The sequence below is a fragment of the Pleurodeles waltl genome, chromosome 6 (genome assembly GCF_031143425.1).
Source record: "Pleurodeles waltl isolate 20211129_DDA chromosome 6, aPleWal1.hap1.20221129, whole genome shotgun sequence".
NCBI classification, from domain to species: Eukaryota; Metazoa; Chordata; class Amphibia; order Caudata; family Salamandridae; genus Pleurodeles; species Pleurodeles waltl.
Window position 1 is genome coordinate 804,322,239 of NC_090445.1, and position 21,826 is coordinate 804,344,064.

Genomic DNA, 21,826 nt, shown 5'->3' on the forward strand with positions numbered 1-21,826 from the left:
TACATGATGCGTTAGGTGCTACATTATCATGGCCTTGACATCAGTGTAGCAGAATGTTTTAGTTGACATTTGTGTCCTATGCTCGCTATCCCCAGGCTATTGAGGTTTAACATGCCAGCTACCCGTGTGCTAACTTGGTAAGTATCCACCATGTGGGAGACCCACCATTGGTAGTGTGCATTGATCATCAAGGTTTTGGGTTGGCATGTATCCTACTTCACAAAGAGTGCTTCCAGACTTGTTATTGTAGGTAAATAGATAGGTCGGACAGCAGTGTGAAGTTCAGGTAGATCTTTGTAGATGAGGATTTGTTCACACTCTTGTCTTGTTGCTGTCATTGCTGACCTACATCTTGTGTGTACTGATTCAGCATGACTTTCCTTCATGAAAGTATACGCCGTAAGGGTGATTGATGCAGTGTAATTTGTTTATGATTCCTTACATTTTACAGCATTAATTCTAATTTTAGTATTGCATGGTGCCTACATTTCTCAGCCACCATTAGTTGTCTAGAATAGCTATACATGGTGCATCATTCTGTCCAACACAGCATGATTGTGTGTGCTTAGTCCCTTCATCAGTTATTTTCCTCAGTATAGTAAGGCTATGATGCAATCCTGGCAGATGCACAGATGTTTCAGTATACATGAAATCAGGACAGTAGTATAGAGAATCTACATGGTTGCCACACAGCCACTTTGGAGTTATGTACTGCACATTTGAAGTGTGAAATAACACAGAGACACAATAGGTGTGCAAGTGATATTTATTTATAGGTGGTGTAGTGCAAAATGTCCATTCACAATGTTAGCTGAGTCCGTTCTGGTGCATTCTTACATGGTGATCCTACAGACGGGGTGTGGATGATGCTCCTGACATGCTGGGGTGATGTCACGGACAGTGCAGAGGAACAGGAATTGCCAAATAGTAGGAGAGAGACATTCACTGGCAATAGGGACAAGTCATACAGTGGATTGCCGAACAGTCATTGAGTGTAGTTGTAGTGAGACTGGCATGTGTCAAAACGTAGGACCTTGGTCAGAGTAGGCCATGGTGCAGGGACTAGGGCTTCCGGGTACTCTTGCGTGTGAATGTAATCTGTTCCATGTCTTCTTCTTCTGATGTGTGTGTTGCCTGGTGTGTCCTTGTTGTTGTTGGTTGTGAAGGGGCAACACACACCTCAGTGTTAGAAGACATGGAGGCAGACATCCCGGGGGCTGCTCCCTGTCGAGTAATGAAGGGCAGTACTGCAGCAAGGAGGGCCTGCTGGTTTTTCAGAATGGCAGCCACATCACGATGGTAGGCAGCCAGGTCGGCCCTGAGGGGTTCTAAGTTGCATTCGTGCACACGTTGACTGGCTTGCAGTTGGAGTTGTTGTGTCAACTGGATGACAGCTGTGCAGATTTCCTTCTGTGTTTTTAAAAGTTCCTCCAAGAGCGATGTTCGTGCTTGCATTGCAGCTGCCTGATCTGCAGTTGACAACATGCACGAACGCACCCCCTCAAGGCTGGCTGCCATAGTTTGCATCCCCACCCGCACCTCCTTGGCCAGCTCCCGCTGGACCCCAACGACTGTTCTTTCAAAGCTGGTGCCAGTGTCGTCAGAGTCCTCAGCTGTGTTGGAGCTGGCAGGTCTTACAATTGGGGTGGCGGGTGGTTCTCCTGTGGTGGCTGCTTCTTCTGTGCTCCTCCTTGTGACTGAAGGTGGGGTTTGGAGGCTTTCAAGGACCATTTGAATGGTCTCTTGTGGGAGGTTGATGGTCTCGTCATCCATGTCATCAGGGAACTCATGGACAGGCAGATCGGCAGGAGATCCGTGTTCCTCTGCAATGAAACAGGGTACAATTAGTGTGTCTGTGTTGTGACAATTTTGCACTAAGATACAAGCCTTTGGATGCCTTAACTTTGTACTCTGTTTTTGTCTTGGTATCTGCTGTCCGTCATAGGGCATTGTTGTAGGCCTATGGCCCACCTGTGTTTCACATGTATGATATGGAGCTATCAGACATGTCTGCCAGGTCGCCTCTAGGTGTTGCTTTGTAATAATTTAGGAATAGGCTTTTTTTTGTCCTACTCCTCCCTCTGTGTTTAACTATTGTTATGGAGGGACATTTTGTTGGGTGGGCTCTCATTATCCTACATGTGATTCTTGGCTTTCTAAGCAGCAGGATAGCTAATGGTGTGGGGGACTAAGTCTGACCCACTTGTAAATAACTCTGTCACCCAGATATTTCATTTTGCTCAGACTAACTAGCAGTGCCTCTGGTCTCCCACATCAAAGGAATGTTTAGACATCCGAGCGCATGACATCTTTGGAACTTCTCAGGGAAGTCGTGGTCACTCAGATCCTACACAATTATGTCTTTTCCGGTATGTTCCCATACACAAAGGACAAAGACAGTATTTGTTTAATATGAAGTTTCATTGTACAACTGACTTGTAGAAATTTAGGTGTGAGCCCCAATAACCCAAACAATACACACTGTTAGAATTGAAATAGTCCGCAGGAGAGTAATACATTAGTACACAGCTATCATGGTGCCTAACAGTTTCTACTCTCCCTCTGCTTGTTCTATGTATAGCACAGCATGTTAAGTTTGGAGCTTGTCTGTCTGAATCACAGGGGAGACATCATCCCTCATATCAGAGGAATGGGATGTGATCTGGTTGTGCATCAGCAGCAAGGCAGGCAGCATCTAGTTGTGATTTTCTGTTTGGAAACTCCCTCTTGCGTGTTTTTGGACAAGGAAGTGATTTTAAAAGTCATATGTCATGGTGATGACAAAGTTTCCCTACGCAGGAATGCCAAACCTTAACCCCTACCACATCTATCAGCAACGTACCAGACTGTATCCTTGACTGGGGCACAGAGTGAATATGTTCTGGCAAACTCCAGTGCAGAAGTAGGCAAAACAGTGTGATTTGACTAATTGACCACACCTTAAGACTGGCTATTTGCTACATTAACTGATAGGAAGGGCAATGAGAATCATTTAGTGCAAAGTGCTCTGAGGCTCTTAGATGTGAGCAAATGAGTATAAGTACATTCAGGGTAAGATGCACAAAGGCCTAAAGCCTGAAGCTAATGCGCAATGTATACGTTTCACTTGCCACAATACACTTTGACTGACTGTGGGTGTTGTGACTGCCCTGCCAGCACACTTACCTCTCAGGCCCTGCCCCATACACTTTTTATTCACATTGCATGAACTGTACATGTTACGTGGCATTACCTATGCATGTCAATGTTAGGATGTGGTATGGATGTAAACATTGCTGATGTTTGAAGATGATGTTGGGTCATGTGTGTCTTACTGGATTGGCCTGTTTATCGTATGAATGTCCTATTTGTTTGTCAGACTGTGCAGGTGTGTTTCAGTGACCAGTTGCCTGTGTCCCCTCCTCAATGTTGTTGTCTGAGCAGTATGACATTAGTGATGTAGCCTTGTTAGCCAGGCACGTGAGGGACCCTGACGTATGCAGCATGTGTGTGTCGTTAGTGCTGTGTGGCTCCTATTGCTGGTTACTTAGGCTTATGTATGTGTCAGGTATGGACATTCGGCATTTGAGTGTACTGGTACCTTTGTCTTATTTCTAGGAGTAGTTGCGGATGTCATCCTCACCCCCTAATTTAGGTATGTATGTTCCAGGGGGGGGTTCCTGCCATTTGGTACTATAGCTGCACAGAGATGAGAGGTGTTATTGTCAACTGTTGTGGCAGTTACATTGCAGTTGTTGTTTTTGCTACTGCATTACAGATAGGGACCTAGTTGATGTAGATTAGATTTTGCAATACAAGTGCCTGGATGTGGATTTGAGGTAGTGGCCTTCCCACCTGTCACTGCTTTCCCTTGGCTCTCTTGTTGTAATTACAGGATGTCCCCATGGTACTGTTGTTGTTGCTGTATTTTGTCGTGCCCCAGCTTCGGTCAGTACTGGGCATGCCCCCCTGCCGTGCCCCTTTACCCATGCCCCTTCATATATGTGCTAACTTACATGCATTGTGTAGTAGGTATCCCCCCCTGCTTACAATCCCCATTATTGCATTTGAATTCCCCATGCGACTTACCCTGCATGTGCGTTGTGTTGTGGTAGTCTGCGCTGTCCAGTCCTTGAATCCCTGTGACGAACTCCTCCGGGATGACGGCTGCGACCATCTCCTCCATGTGGTCCAGGGCCTCCTGTTGTGCTGGACTCCCCCCTCCAGTCTGCATTGCTGCCTTCCTGTTCCTGGCCATTTTCTCTTTTGTCCTACGTTTGCAGTCATGCCAGCGTTTCTTACACTCAGTGACTGTGCGGCGTTCTTCAGCCACACTGTTGATCTTGTCCACTATTTGTTTCCAGATGGCCTCTCTCCTACTGAGTGGCAATTTTGAGGAGATGAAAAGTTGGTGCTGGTGTTCCGTCACCTCTTTCACCAGGATTTCCTGCTCCTCTTCACTGAAGCAACACTTTCTTTTTTTTACAAAAATGTCCTGGTTCCTGTATGGATCCTCCTGGCTGGTTCCTGGTCTGCTCTCATCCTCCTGGGGTCTGTTGGGGCATCTGGGATCCATTTTGGCTCTCCTCTGCTGAAAGGGCAGTTTTCGCGCAAAAATTTAACGCAATAGCGTAAAAAAAAACAGCGTTTTCACAATTGCGCTGTCGTAAATCGACCCACAGTGATGTGCGTCGCATTTACGTTGGTTTCCTTTACGACAGACCGACGCTGTGTGCGTCACGAAATAATGACTCCCACCTGTTGGTTGCGCCGCCGTACGTCAAAGTATTAATTTCACGCCCGCATGGCGCTTCAAAATGGCGTTAGACGGCGCAATTTTTTTTGACGCAAAACTGCGTTATCGCAGTTTTGCGTCAAAAAGTATAAATATGGGCCTAAATACTAATGCAGCGCGTGCTGCTCTGGCGCACCCACAAGCAGTGGTTCCAGAAATCAATCCGGCCACTGTACACTCAGTTATGGGCAAGGTACCGGCTAAACGTGAGGAGACTCCATTTTGGCTGGCGAAAAAATTAATACGCTGGAAGCAGTATTTCCCCATACGGGACCTCAGGATAAACATAGAATTTTGACGATGTGTTCGCCGTATGGGATGGATCCTCCGGTGGACCTTTGTAATACCTGGGGCACGGTGTTTGCCGCGCTCTACACTACGGCACACGGTACACCGACTTTAGCTAATTTACCGGAAGTGCTTAAACAGATTCAAGATGAATATGGGGCTGCCCCTGGTTTAGATTTGGGCATGCAGTTAATGGGCAATTTTGCCGCAGTTTCTTCTATTATTTTGAGTAATCTCAAGGGAGAGGCAGTAGCACTAGCAGTGCGAATGCGTCTTCGGGATGTTCCACAGATTGATCAAGAGCGGGAACTTCCGAGAATAATAGCTGAGACATATTCAAGTATTGGTCGCGATAGCCTAGGGGCTAGACCGCAGAAACCCCATTTGCAGGGTAAAAATAATAAAGATAATGCTAAGCAACAGCAACCTGAGGGTACAAAAAAGCGCTGGGAAAAGAAACAGCAAACACCTAAAAAAGATGGGGGACAGTCTCCGCAACCGGAGACCCCGCAGAATAGGTATAATCTCAGAAATAGGGATAATTTGAAGACGCCTGATAGATATCAATATACTGATACACGCCAATCTCGTTCCTTTCAGGACTCCTCAGAGAAGAGAAGTGAGAGAGGTGGGCGGTCAGAGCAGAGGACGGAGTACGTGAAACCGAGACAGGATTCACAACGCTCAGCGGAGGTTTCTGTTAAACAAGAAGAGAAACCGCTGCAACAAAAACAGCAATTTAAAAAGAAAAAAGTGGCAGCAGTCTCAGTTAGATATGCCGCTCAAGAAGAGAGTTCTCTTGACGAACAAGACATGGGCGTTAGCACTGTTAGCGCGGCAGAGGTCACAATAGTTCGCCGGAGTCTTCTAGAGCATCTGGAGGTGAAAGCAACTGATGACTTCATGCAAGTCGAAACAGCGGACATGTGTGTCTCTGATCCTGATAGAGTATATCATGTGACTCTACGATTAGAAGGGGACATTGACCGCATTGTACACGCCATCTTTTGGGACCATGTGGTAAAATCATATGATGTTCTGTTGGCCGAACAGGATTGGCCACCTGACTTTGTTCGCGACTGTCCGGTTGGGGAGGATGTTATTGTACCTTCCTTCTCACCACTTGTTCCGAGAGAGCTAGCGGAGTCCTATGGTAAAACATGGGCTCTAGCACAGGCTCCCGCCCTATATAGAAATAATGTGGGGTGGGATAGACAATCACCTTATCATGTAATTCCAATAAAGGGCACACCTTAGCCACAGCCGCAGTATCCTAATAAATTTGAGGCAAGGACATCGGTTCAGAAAATTCTTACACAATTGGAGTACCAGGGTGTAATTGAGCCCTGTGTCTCGCCGATGAATAATCCCTTATTTCCGGTTGCTAAACCGGACCATTCATATAGGATAGTGGTGGATTACAGACATTTGAATAGTCACACACGCACATATGCAATACAGAATTCACATAGAGCAGCGCTTATGAACAATATAGTGTGTAAGAAATACAAAACAACGTTGGATATCTCGAATGGATTTTTTTGCCAAAATATAGTGCCCGAAAGTCAGGGCTATACCAGTTTCAGTGCGTTTGGTTTTCAGAAATGTTTTTGTTGTTTGCCTCAGGGGTATAAGAATAGCCCAGGACTGTTTTCGGCTCGTGTGACTGAAATGCTGCACGAGTTGGACCCTGAAGCGTTATCGTATGTTGATGACATATATCTGACTGACAATGAGATTCTGCAACATCTAAGGCGCGTATCGCGCATTGTTGTGGGGTTTGCTGATATTTTCTATAAGTTTAATTTTAAGAAATCAAAGATTTTCCTGGGATATGAGTTGTCGAGTGAGGGCAAGAGCCTAGCGCCACATTTTTTGGAGAAATGTGCTTTATTGCAGCCTCCTAATACGGTTCGGAAGCTCCAGTCATTGTTGGGGTTTCTGAATTTTGGCAGAACTTACATTCCTGATTATGCTACGCGTATAAAACCATTATACGAACTGATTCGCCCGAATTTTTCGAGTAGATTTTGGACGATTGAGCATACACACATACTGCGAGAGTTACAGACTGATCTCTTAGCAGTTAAACATTTACATACACGGGACAATAAGACACATTTAGTCATCAGGGTGATACCTGGGGCTGTTGGGTTTACGTATGTCACCTTTAATGAGGGTGAGACAGTCCCGATTGCATACAAGTCCCACTTGTATTGTGCTGCAGAACAACGATTTGCACAGACTGAGAAAATACTCACTGCAGTACAGATGGCTGTGATCAAAGAAAGACCGCTTGCCCAGGGCCAACGCATCATTGTCGTTTCCCCGATTCCGGCCTTAGAGGCTGTTACAAAAGCGAGTGTTCCTAATTCAAAAGCTTTACACCCGCGATGGATACAATGGGCTACGTCTTTGACAGCCACTGATGTAGATTACATATTTGACCCTAAACTGCAGACTCAAGAATTTCTTCAATATGAAATAGAGTACCCAGTTCCTGCTGGCACATTGCCTATTGACCAATATCAAGTGGTCATGTATACCGATGGCTCTGCGCAACCAGCGGTTGGGACTAAACAACAGTATTCTGCTGCATGTGCGGTGGTGAGCGGCACTATGGAGGGGGAAGTGTTCTGCCCCCGACATACTTATACTAAAACCTTGGGAGATTGCACGGCGCAGCTGGCTGAGCTCAAAGCTCTATTGTTAGCGTTGGAGCACGCGGATCCGGCGATTTTGACCTTGCTGGTCTGTGACTCCTACTACTGTGTTCAGTCTTTCAATGAATATCTGCACTATTGGAAGTTGAATGGGTTCAGAGATTCTAAAGGCAACACCATTAAACATAAATTGTTGTGGGGTAAGGTTGCGGATCTGAAAGAAACGCTTCCTAAGGTCCATGTTGTGCATACACTTGGACACCAGCGCGTTGGAATACAAGTTGCTGGGAATACTTTGGCTGATGAAGCCGCAAAGTCGGCAGTGGCTATCGCCACTGTGGCCACACCAGACACAGAGATTTCGGCTGCCATAAAAGCTACGGCTGATGGCACACCGTTTCCAAAAGGATTTCCTTCTAAATATAGTTACTGCTTGAGTGGTGCGCTAAATGCTGTTGTTAATATTCCAGGCATTGGTGTACGTGAACTTCCCAATAGAATTGAGAGACCTCGATTAATTTCTGCAGCACATGAGGGGGTGGCATCTGCACATGCTGGTATGGCTGCCACGATTTCACTTTTACAGGCTCGTTACTGGTGGCCTGGTCTCTATAAAGAGACGAAGCAGTATGTCCTTTGTTGTGACATCTGTCAACAAATTAAAGCATCGCCGGCTAGACGCCCGCAGCAGACGCCCCTTCTGATTTCAAACAAACCGTTACAGTGTGTGTACTTGGATCATTGTGGTCCGCTGACACCAGATAGTGCATACAAATATATATTGGTTGCTGTAGATTCGTGCTCCAGATTTGTGTGGGTGTGGCCACAGCGCTCGGCTGACGCTCGGACTGTTATTAAAGATTTGCGCATCTTTGTCGATACATTTGCAGTTGCGGCTTTTCATTCGGACCAGGGCCCTGCTTTCGCCTCTAAGGCATTCAGGGACACCATGGCTTCGTTGGGGGTCCAGCTCCAGTTCTCGTCTCCATTTCATCCCGAGGGACATTCTGTTGTGGAGCGTTTAAATCGTGATTTAAAGCAATCCTTAATGGCCAGGGTTATAGGTACGGGTCGTAGTTGGCTAGCCCACCTATATGGAGTACAGAGAGCACTTAATAACTTGCCTAGACGGTCACTGGGGGGTCGTACTTCATATGAGTGCCTGTTTGGAACACAAATGTATGTTCCTGATCTAGATTGTCTTGGTGTGGAGGCGGCAGTTACGCCCTTTGACATAAATGATCGTGTCACTGTTTTGCAGGATTTACAACAATTCCGTGAAGATAACTCTTCTGCAAGTGCTGCCTCCTCAGGAATTAAGGATGAGCCAGTAACACCTACTGGTTGGATACCCAGGATTGGGGATCTAGTGCGTGAAAAGGTCGCAGTAAAGAAAGAATTTGGTCCTTCTTATCGAGCACCTGTCCCTGTGTTAGGGGTGAGCGGCACGAGAACTGTGATTTTACCGCCGCTGCAAGGGGCCAAAGGAAACCGCTTTGTTTCTATTGATAATGTCAAGTTACAACATGTGGCCGACTCTGCACAGCAGACCAAGAGGGACACCCAGTAGTTCCGGCATCCCTCTCACTACTGGGGAAGAAGTCCCGCTGCAGGTGATTTACACCGACGCTGTTTCCTCTCCGAGCTTGGGGAGGGTGGAAGATGATCTTGCGATTGTTCCACAGACAACGATTAATATGGAATCTTTTGATCAAGTTGCTGTACGTTCTACTGATGTTTCTGAACATGTGGTTTATAGCATGCCTAGGAGAGAGCCTCCATCTGCTTCTTTGTTCACAATTGCACCTTTTGCAAGAACTGCCTTTGGCTGCTTCAACGACGCTGATGAAGCAGTGTCCAGCTCCTTGTCCTCGATGCCTTCTGTCCGAGGTCCACGTAAGCTGCTGAGTTGGCTTAAACGCACATATTTTGTTTTTCCTTGGAACTATTTATGGCTTTTTATGGCTGTAATGACTCTTTTTTTATGGTTGGGATTTGTAGTTACTTTTTTTCTAGTGATACATGGTCATTTTCTTCCTGATCGATCTGACATTGAGCACTTGGAGACTGTGTTGAGACCACATTTTTCGTCTCATATGGTTCGAAGAGACTTGTCCAATGTGAACATTTCTGCAATACCGATTCCGGATAGGATTGTATGGGATAAAGTGATGTTTGATATATATGGTCCCACTGAATTGATTCAAATACCATATGTCCTCAAGTTATCAATGAATGATATTGTTATACCAGGCATTGTTTCTGATGATTGGGATGTGAAGACAGTAGATTCTATGCTAACAGATTTGCAATATTATACTGTCTATGACGATGAAGATGCTTACCAATTTAGAGTTAATCATGGTGACATGTTTTGCTACAACTATTATGGACATATTTAATTATGTGCAATGGGAACATTGCTCGACTCCTCCACAAGGGAGTTCAAAAACGTATTATGATAAATTTGCATATTTTTCTGGGCATGATCAACAAAATGCTAGGTCTTACTATTTTAAAGTTACTCCATATTCCAATAAGCAAATGTTACTGACCGATACTAAATTACTGTATTCAAATTTGTTTGTATCTAAACTTTCGGTCGAGGTGTATGAATACTGGTTTAAGACTGTTGACTTGAAAAGTGTTTGGGGTACGAAAAATTGGCAGATGCAAGGCAGGGATACATTATTTAGAGCATGTATTATCCCTGTACAGATGATTTTTCTCAATGACACAGTACAACAGACTAGCTGTTTGCGCTTAGCGACAATTAGAGAGTTGACTTTGCCTACTATACCTGTCCTTTCCAAATTAAACAACTGGCAGCACTATGTGAATGATACTTTTAGTGAATTTACGCATTGGGTCCAGAATGGTACGCTTAACGCTTCATCGTTACATCCGGGCGGGTGGTTATTATGGCCTGTAGACACTAATCAGTGTCATCAACGTTTTGTCACCTCTTCAGGGGGGTTCAGAACTAGTAGGGCAGACCCTCGTTACACTTCACCAGAACATGCTGATATTATAACTACGTACAGCGTGGGGAAGCTTTGTCAACAATGGTTGAAGTCATCCACGCTGGATGCAGTTAAGTCACATCTCAAGTTACTGTCTAATGGTACTGATTTACAAGATTTTTTGTCAGGTCCCAAGGTACCACGGAAGAAAAGGTTTTTATATGAAGTTTATAATGAGATTTGGAAACTTTCACAACAGGAGGCTGCAGCCCGGTTGAGGCAGATTGATCAAGAAAATCTACTGCAGACTTTGTCTGTTGTTGATAATGGCATGCATACCCTTTCTGACCGTGTTTACACGATTGACAGCATTGTTTCCTCTGCTATTGACATTATTAAATCAGACATGTCTTCTTTATATCATGGGCAGAGTCAGACACGGTCCATCATGCAGCTGGGTTGGACTCTTCAGACCTTGAAGGCGGGTCGCGTTCCATGGCAGTACATTCGTGCCAGAGAGATCTTTATCTCCTTTAATTTGACTTGTCAACAACAGTTGATGGCTAAAAAGGAAGCAACATATATTATGTTGAATATTGAGAAATTGGAGAAACTGCCTTTCACGGTGGCTGAGATTCCGTCAGCTGAGTGGTTGATTCATGGGGTTATTAATTTGCCTATTTCCACTCTGCAATTTACTTCTTGTTTGAAGCACATTCCGGTGGGTAGATATGAACTATTGGGAGACAGTTACATACACGAGGTGTGGGAGCTTCCCTTTCAATACAGATGTGTTAATGGTTTGAGGGAGATTTTTCTTAGCGGTAGCGAATGCGAAGCTTCTGTCAGCCATTCCATGGTTTTTAAACAGCTGTCCTTGCATGGAGCGTGTAACGCTTCGATTGCTAACTTAGCTTGTTATCTGAAAGGTGTTCCAGTCCCACTTATTAAAAACACTTTCCAGGTGCTTTCTAATGGCAGTTACGTTGTTCTTAACAGCGAACGCTGCTGTGGCATGCGTGCCGGAATAGTTTACGTTGTCGTTGTCAACAAGGCCGTTACGTGCTGCGGGAATGTGTTGTTTCCCCCCACTCAAATTAGGGAGGTAGCGGACATCTGGCCTCATATTGCTACTTCCAAGGTTGATTTCGACAAGTTGAGTAGGCTGAAAGCTTTATTGTTTCAAAAGCATGTGGCCCTTACATCTGCTAGCGAGACCTATGCACTTCAGGTGGCAAGGTCATCAGCAGAGATACAGTCCCTTTTGAATACTAACTTTCCAAGTCACTTCGGTGAACTTGTGGGACGTATATTTAATACATCCAGCACTGCTGGTATTGCTCATTTTTTCAAAGCCGTTGGTGTTGGTTTCGCTCACACCTTCTCTTCCATATTCGGTTTGATACCTTCGGCTATACACTCTATTTTCGGAAGCATTTTTGGGGGTTTCCCGATTACTTTGGCTTTGTTGGCTGGAGTCTTGCTATTGTTGCTATTTTTTCGCAATGGATGTCCCGCCACAATGAAATCCTATATTGCTGCTACCGTCAGCGCAGCTGTGTCGTGAACCTATGATGCAGCATTTTGGAGCTACACTCCTGAGCCATTTGGAGTGTGACTTGTCTCTGTCATTCAGACCGGTTTTGGATTGTGTGCAACCCGTGTTTCGATGCCTTTGGTGCTCGTTTGAACATGCACTGGCTTTCTGTCTCTCACTGCAGCGCCCTCCAGTGGTCGATCCTGATCTGTTGATGCTCCTGATTAGGGCTCATTCCCAGACTTGTGCACTACGGTTGCGTTTGCTTCGTGAGGCGGTTTATGAGATTCCCTTCCTGGAGGAAGATGGTATTGTCTCTTTCATTGGCGCTGCACGGGGTGCCGCCCTGAATGGTTTTGGGGCTTTGGAACACACCTGCTCCATGGTACTTTGTGGCGTGGATCTTCCGATATTAACATATATCGGAGTGGAGGAGCTCCTACGTTCTATTGCTTCTGTCTGACAATTGGATTTCGGCAAAATTTACACTATATTGAATTTGGCTTTATCGTCACTGTTGGAAAATGGGCTATTGGTAGGGCAGGTAGGTACCTACACCTAGCAACAAGCCACTAACCTCCACATAGGTACAGTTAGGTCTCAGTAAATTAATCCCAGCTCTACCCTTGGTAGCTTGGCATCGAGCGTCAAGGCTTAACTTAGGAGACAAAGGCCCTCATTCTGACCTTGGCGGGCGGCAGAGGCCGCCCGCCAAAGTCCCGCCGTCAGGTTACCGTTCCGCGGTCGAAAGACCGCGGCGGTAATTCTGACTTTCCCGCTGGGCTGGCGGGCGGTCGCCTTCAGACCGCCAGCCAGCCCAGCGGGAAAGAGGCTTCCACGATGAAGCCGGCTCGGAATCGAGCCGGCGGAGTGGAAGCTGTGCGACGGGTGCAGTTGCACCCGTCGCGTATTTCACTGTCTGCGCAGCAGACAGTGAAATACATGTAGGGGCCCTCTTACGGGGGCCCCTGCAATGCCCATGCCAGTGGCATGGGCACTGCAGGGGCCCCCAGGGGCCCCGCGACCCCCCCTACCGCCATCCGGATCTCGGCGGTCCGACCGCCGGGATCTGGATGGCGGTAGGGGGGGTCGGAATCCCCGCGGCGGTGCAGCAAGCTGCGCCGCCGCGGAGGATTCAATGGGGCCGCGGTACACTGGCGGGACCCCGCCAGTGGTGCCGGTCCGACCGCGGCTTTACTGCCGCGGTCGGAATCCCCATTGGAGCACCGCCGGCCTGTCGGCGGTGCTCCCGCGGTCCTCCGCCCTGGCGGTCAAAGACCGCCAGGGTCAGAATGACCACTAAAGTGTCAAGCATTCAAATATCACAAAACAGTAATTAAATAAAACACAGGAAACAGTTTAAAAATCCAAAACCAATTTATAAAAATAGCTTATATTTTTATCTTTAAAATGACACAAAAACGATTAAAATCGGTTCAGGGGAACCGGAGATATGAATTTTTAAAGAATTATTACTTTTCTAGCGCTTAGAAACAAAAAGCGCCAATCGGGTCATCTGGTTGCACCTCGACCGGGGCAAAGTCAAACTTTCAGGCCGACCGCGATGGAGCCCTGCTCGGCTACAGGTCGCGGGAGGCCTCGGTTAAAAAGTTACCTTCTGACTTAGTCTTTATTTTGAAGTTTTTCTTCACCGGGACGAACCTGCCAGTTGAATCCGACCTCCTGGAGCCCTTGTCCGGATACGCGATGTGGGTTTCCTCGGTGGAGACTTTTACCTTCGGACTTAGTCGTTTTTTCGAGATGAAAATCCTTCGACCGGGGTAAACCTGGATCTTGATCCGACGTCCATGGAGCCCTTCTCGGATACGATGGCTGGGAGGTCCCGGTCAACTTTTTACGTTCGGACTTAGTCTCTTTTTTGGATGTTTTTCTTTACCGGGACGAACCACGAAGTCAGGCCGGGTCGCGGTTGAGGCAAGCCGGCTAGAATTTCCGCGGCGGGTCGGTCCCTCTCTGGAGCTTTTTTCCAAAAATTCTCAAATCTTTTCCAAACTTCTGGGGCTTCACCCAGGTGTTCTTTTAAGGTTCTTTTGGGGTCCACGGCTCACCCTAAGGGTCCAGAAGTTCTGTGATGGTCCTTGGGGGGTGCGGACTTCAACTCCCAGAATGCACCTGGCGCAAACTCCTTTTTGGCCACTGGACAGTGGTCAGCTGGTCGCTTTCTTCAGGAGTTGGTGCAGGGGACTCTGGTTAGCAATTTTTCACCTGTAGCAAACAGGGAGTCCCTCCTTGAACCAGTTGAAGCCAGGCAAAGTCCTTCTTGTGGTGAAGCCCAAGTGTGCAGCTGGTGCAGTCCTTCTGAGTGCAGGTTCCAGGTGCAGGCCAGGGGTCCAGCAGGGCAGTCCTTCTTCTTCTTTAGTTCCTTTCTTGTTGAATTCTGGAGGGGATCTGAGGTGTGGGGGCAGGTCTGCCAGTTTTATTCTTGCTCCTGGGTGAAAAGCAGGGGGGCCCTGGTTCTCCAATCAGGTACAGGGTCGTCCCCCTGTGATGACCACTTCCTGGGAAGTGTGGCAAAAATCCATCCCAAAAGGCAACAGTCTCTAAAAATCCAACATGGCTGAATCTGATTTTTGGAGGTTACATCTGGCTGAGCCCACCCACTGGTGTGGCTAAAAATCATAAACACACCCCTCTCCTGCCCTCTCCTAATCTAATCAAGGGGGCACCTAATTGTCTGGGGTTGCAGGATGTGGGGGTGTTGCTGGGTGCTCCAAATGTCCTTCTCTGCCTTTGAAGACCAGTTTGGCAGCCCTCCCCCTTCCTGCCTCACCATCTGCTGAGGGGAGATTCTCTCCCCCAAGCACATTCCTTTGTGTGAAGTCTGGCCACTTCACACCTCATCAAGGCAGCCTGGCAGAAGCTGCTGCAGGCTGGCCAATCAGAGCACAGCAGCAAAAACAATGCAGAGCTGAAATTGGCAACTTTTTAGGTAAAGTCTAAACTTTTTACCTGGACAAGTTATATTAAATCCAACAACTGGAAGTTGTGGGATTTATTACAACAATCAATTTGATACCAAATTCTTGGTATGTAACATTTAAGGAGACTTTAAAATTTAAAATAAAGTCTGCCCATTCTAGCCTATGAAGGCCATTTACTTCAATGAGGGAAAAACGAATTTGGCTGTTTTTACCTCACCAGGGCTTATAAATCTATTTTTATAAAGTCCCTGCTTATAGTTACATGGCACCCAGCCCTAGGGGCACATAGGGCACACCTTAGGGGTGACTTATATGTAAAAATAAGGTAGTTTAAGACTTTGGAAGTACCTTTAATTCCAAAGTCGAATTTGCATATAACTTTAATTTAAAAGCAGCCAGCAAGGCAGGCTTGCTTTTAAAATGACACTGGGCACCTCAGAAATGCACCTAGGTGTGCACCACCTATGCTGTGGTCCCTAAACCTACATGCCCTACCATATACTAGGGACTTATAGGTAGGTTAACTTAGCCAATTATAATTAGCCTAATTTGCATATCCATTTTACACAGAGCACAGGCCCTGGGACTGGTTAGCAGTACCCAGGGCACCATCAGAGTCAGGAAAACACCAGCATAAAGTGGAAAATGGGGGCAAAAAGTAATGGGGCCTCTGCAATCAGCCCCAGTTTCTCACACAACCCCCCCCCCAGCCCACACGCCCAGGAGACTCAGCCCAACCCTGGGAGAGTCTTCCTGGCTTGTTAGGCGAGGAAGACAGTGAAGAAAACTGGCTGTCCCTTTGCAGGGCCTACTCTGCCTTATATCCTCCTGTCAGGGTCACTCCCTCTGGGTAGTGAAGCCATCCCAACAGTAAAAGGACCCAACTCAAACTGAAACTTCCCTCTAGGGGGGTTTTCCTCCTCTCTCTCTGCCAATTTGGGTAGTGAGGTGCCCACCTCCCCTACTCTTAACTTTGCTAGGGCAACACCTAGCTTACCCAAAGAGGTCACCCAACACTTGAGCAACCCCACCATGACCAATAGGGTCAGGGGGCCTACTTTGCTATTGGCCTTGGGGTCTGCCTCCCAGGCCAAGTACATTGCTGCCAGGAAGGCTAGCACCCAGCAGAGGCTACTGACAGCTGTCAGTACCCAGAACCACACCCTAAGCTCTCCACTGACAGGTGGCTGAGCTGCTTTAGGGGCATCTTTGGGGTCCTGGCACCCCTCTTGCTGTCTAGAGTGGGGGGCTACCACCTCCTGTGGCAGACACCCTCCTTCCACTCTCCCTTTTGTCAGTGCAGGGGCAACACCTTGCATCTGGACAGCTGCCTGACTACTCAGGACTTCCTTGGGGTCAGGTGAGGCCTCACCAGTGCCAACTCTGGGCTCCCCCCCTACTGGGGCAGAAGGTCCTTGACTCCCTGGAACTCTCTTTAAGAGTGGCCTACCCTTCCTTTTCTTCTTTCCTTTTCTTGGGGACCCCTGTCTCCTAACTGTAGGGACTGACTCCCCAGGACTTTGGCTTGGGGGGGCGCCCTGGGCGACCACCCCATCTGGGACCAGACTCACCTCTGGGAGGTCATTGCCCAGGATACAATCTAGGGGAAGGTCAGCACTGACTACCACCCTAATCCAGTCAAGGATACCCTCCCTCTCTAGGGGCACTATGGCTACAGGTTTGGAGGTGACCTCCCCTGTGGCTATCCTGACTTTCTTTGTCTTTCCTGGGACATACATGTCTGGGGTCACTAACCGGTCACTCACTATAGTGTGACTGGCACAGGTGTCTCTCAGGCCAGTGGTAGGGATCCCATTCACTTGAATGTGGTGGAAGTGCCTACTCCCACCCTCAGGGATCACCAGCTTACCATCTGGTCCTGTCTCCCAGCACAATGCTAGGAGGACTTCATCATCTGAGGAATCCTCCTCTATGGCTACACTGGACAGCCCAGTGCTAACCACCTTCCTTGGACAGGCTGCATCTCCTCTGAAGTGACCTGTCTGCTGACAGTCAAAGCAAGCCCTACTGTCCAAGAGTTTTTTTAACCCTGGGTCTCCCTGTCTCTGCTTGTCAGAGTGGGAGTGGGATTTACTCTCCTCCTTCTTAGGGTTCTGGGGTACAGAGGGAGTCTCTGTGGTGGGCTTACCACCTCCCTCCTTAGGTGTTTGGGGACCTGTCCCCCCCTTCTTGGAGTCTCCCCCCTGGGACTTGACAACCACCCTGGTTCTCAACCACTCATCAGCTGCCTCCCCTAGCTCTCTAGGGTTGGTCTGCTTAGAGTCCACTAGATGCTGGCGTAACCTTTCCTGGGTACAATTGGTCAAGATGTGCTCTCTCATGATCAGATTGTATAACCCCTCATAAGTATCCACTTTGTTACCACTAATCCAGCCCTCTAGTGCCTTTAGTGAAATGTCCACAAAGTCAACCCAAGACTGGGTACTGACCTTCTGGGTGTCCCTGAACTTTATTCTATATTGCTCTGGGGTCAGACCAAACTTCTTGGCTAAGCACCTCTTCATACTAGGGTATGAATCTGCCTCCTCCCCCCTTAAGGTCAGAAGCCTATCCCTCCCTGAGTTGGGGACCAACTCCCACAAAAGGGAACCCCAGTATTGAGGCCTAACCCTTCTCATTTGGAGTGCCCTCTCAAAGGCCCCCAGCCACTTATCTATGTCATCCCCCTCTATATAAGCAGGAACTACCCCCTTGGATAATCTGGGGCAACCTCCCCCACCCATGGACACCTCAACTTCTTTATCGCTGCTTCCATCTCTTTTTTCTTTGTATGCCCACTTTTGCTTTTCTAGGGCCAGCTTCTCTGCTTCCAAAGCTATGTATGCTAGCTGGGCCTCCAGCTCTCTTTCTCTGATGGATGGGTTCTCTCCTCCTGAAAGGACCCCCTTCCCACCACTAGCTTTGGATCTGCCCCTAGTGACTGTGTTTACTGAGGACCGTTCTTCCTCATCCTCACTTAGGCTCAGATGCCTTACCCTCCCCTGAGTGGTTAGAGCTTGCATCCTCCCTTCTTTCTCCCTCCTCTGCAGCTTCTTCTGACTCTACCTCTTGGGCCTCAGCCCATGCTGTCAGGGATGTGATCAGGATTTGCTTCCTGAGATCAGTGGTTGCAGGCAACCCTCTTTCAATACACAACCCCCTAAGCTGGACTACTGTCAGTGTGGGTAGGCTAGCCAGATCAAGCTCCATGGTTCCCTAGTTTTGTGTCAACAAAAACTTTTTGCAAAAATTGGAAACAAGAATTTAGAAAAATTACAAAAATTCAATAATTGAAATTAATCCAAATTAAAAATTAAAAACAATTTTTGCACTAGGACAATTTAAAGGATTTTTAATTTGTTTTACCTAAAACTGTAACGTGATATTGAACACAAGTACAGGATCCCGTCGCTGCTTCCAATTATGTTAGAAAATGGGCTATTGGTAGGGCAGGTATGTACCTACACCTAGCAACAAGCCACTAACCTCCACATAGGTAAAGTTAGGTCTCAGTAAATTAATCCCAGCTCTACCCTTGGTAGCTTGGCATCGAGCGTCAAGGCTTAACTTAGGAGACAAAGTGTAAAGCATTCAAATATCACAAAACAGTAATTAAATAAAACACAGGAAACAGTTTAAAAATCCAAAACCAATTTATAAAAATAGCTTTTATTTTTATCTTTAAAATGACACAAAAACGATTAAAATCGGTTCAGGGGAACCGGAGATATGAATTTTTAAAGAATTATTACTTTTCTAGCGCTTAGAAACAAAAAGCGCCAATCGGGTCATCTGGTTGCACCTCGACCGGGGCAAAGTCAAACTTTCAGGCCGACCGCGATGGAGCCCTGCTCGGCTACAGGTCGCGGGAGGCCTCGGTTAAAAAGTTACCTTCTGACTTAGTCTTTATTTTGAAGTTTTTCTTCACCGGGACGAACCTGCCAGTTGAATCCGACCTCCTGGAGCCCTTGTCCGGATACGCGATGTGGGTTTCCTCGGTGGAGACTTTTACCTTCGGACTTAGTCGTTTTTTCGAGATGAAAATCCTTCGACCGGGGTAAACCTGGATCTTGATCCGACGTCCATGGAGCCCTTCTCGGATACGATGGCTGGGAGGTCCCGGTCAACTTTTTACGTTCGGACTTAGTCTCTTTTTTGGATGTTTTTCTTTACCGGGACGAACCACGAAGTCAGGCCGGGTCGCGGTTGAGGCAAGCCGGCTAGAATTTCCGCGGCGGGTCGGTCCCTCTCTGGAGCTTTTTTCCAAAAATTCTCAAATCTTTTCCAAACTTCTGGGCTTCACCCAGGTGTTCTTTTAAGGTTCTTTTGGGGTCCACGGCTCACCCTAAGGGTCCAGAAGTTCTGTGATGGTCCTTGGGGGGTGCGGACTTCAACTCCCAGAATGCACCTGGCGCAAACTCCTTTTTGGCCACTGGACAGTGGTCAGCTGGTCGCTTTCTTCAGGAGTTGGTGCAGGGGACTCTGGTTAGCAATTTTTCACCTGTAGCAAACAGGGAGTCCCTCCTTGAACCAGTTGAAGCCAGGCAAAGTCCTTCTTGTGGTGAAGCCCAAGTGTGCAGCTGGTGCAGTCCTTCTGAGTGCAGGTTCCAGGTGCAGGCCAGGGGTCCAGCAGGGCAGTCCTTCTTCTTCTTTAGTTCCTTTCTTGTTGAATTCTGGAGGGGATCTGAGGTGTGGGGGCAGGTCTGCCAGTTTTATTCTTGCTCCTGGGTGAAAAGCAGGGGGGCCCTGGTTCTCCAATCAGGTACAGGGTCGTCCCCCTGTGATGACCACTTCCTGGGAAGTGTGGCAAAAATCCATCCCAAAAGGCAACAGTCTCTAAAAATCCAACATGGCTGAATCTGATTTTTGGAGGTTACATCTGGCTGAGCCCACCCACTGGTGTGGCTAAAAATCATAAACACACCCCTCTCCTGCCCTCTCCTAATCTAATCAAGGGGGCACCTAATTGTCTGGGGTTGCAGGATGTGGGGGTGTTGCTGGGTGCTCCAAATGTCCTTCTCTGCCTTTGAAGACCAGTTTGGCAGCCCTCCCCCTTCCTGCCTCACCATCTGCTGAGGGGAGATTCTCTCCCCCAGGCACATTCCTTTGTGTGAAGTCTGGCCACTTCACACCTCATCAAGGCAGCCTGGCAGAAGCTGCTGCAGGCTGGCCAATCAGAGCACAGCAGCAAAAACAATGCAGAGCTGAAATTGGCAACTTTTTAGGTAAAGTCTAAACTTTTTACCTGGACAAGTTATATTAAATCCAACAACTGGAAGTTGTGGGATTTATTACAACAATCAATATGATACCAAATTCTTGGTATGTAACATTTAAGGAGACTTTAAAATTTAAAATAAAGTCTGCCCATTCTAGCCTATGAAGGCCATTTACTTCAATGAGGGAAAAACGAATTTGGCTGTTTTTACCTCACCAGGGCTTATAAATCTATTTTTATAAAGTCCCTGCTTATAGTTACATGGCACCCAGCCCTAGGGGCACATAGGGCACACCTTAGGGGTGACTTATATGTAAAAATAAGGTAGTTTAAGACTTTGGAAGTACCTTTAATTCCAAAGTCGAATTTGCATATAACTTTAATTTAAAAGCAGCCAGCAAGGCAGGCTTGCTTTTAAAATGACACTGGGCACCTCAGAAATGCACCTAGGTGTGCACCACCTATGCTGTGGTCCCTAAACCTACATGCCCTACCATATACTAGGGACTTATAGGTAGGTTAACTTAGCCAATTATAATTAGCCTAATTTGCATATCCATTTTACACAGAGCACAGGCCCTGGGACTGGTTAGCAGTACCCAGGGCACCATCAGAGTCAGGAAAACACCAGCATAAAGTGGAAAATGGGGGCAAAAAGTAATGGGGCCTCTGCAATCAGCCCCAGTTTCTCACACATATGTTCCCTAAATTTATGACTTTGTTGTCTTCTTACCTTGTCAAAATATATTGTTTATGTTTGGGGCATGTTTTTATGTTATTGGAACCACTTGCTACCGACAAGGGGAGGGTGTAGTGTGGTTAGTTTTACATATACTTTGCGCATTAGCTTCAGGCTTTAGGCCTTTGTGCACTTTGCCCTGAATGTATTTTATTCATTTGCTGACAGCTTAGAGCTTCTGTGCACTTTGCTCTAAATGCTTTTTATTAGGCTTCGTACTGTTATTTTTCAAATAGCCAGTTCTACGGTGTTGTTTTTTATTCATATCACACTGTTTTGCCTACTTCAGCACTGGAGTTCTTCATAACATATTCACTCTGTGCTTCAGTCAAGGATACAGTCTGGTACATTGCCGATAGACGTGGTAGGAGTTTAGATTTGGCATTCCTGCGTAGGGACATTTTGTGATCACGATGACATGTTAGTTATAAAATCACTTCCTTGTCCCAATACATGGAAGAGGGAGATTCCGACCAGAGACCCACAGCTAGACGCTGACTGCCTCATTGCAGATGCTGAACCAGATCACAGGCCTTTGCTCAGGTATGAGGGCGTATGTCTCCCCGGTGATTCGGAAAGGCAAGCTAGAAGCTTAACATGCTGTGCTCTAAATAGAACAAGAAGAGGGAGAGTAGAAACTGTTAGGAAATATGATAGCTTTATTCTTATGTTTTACTCTCCTGGTGACTATATCAATCCTAC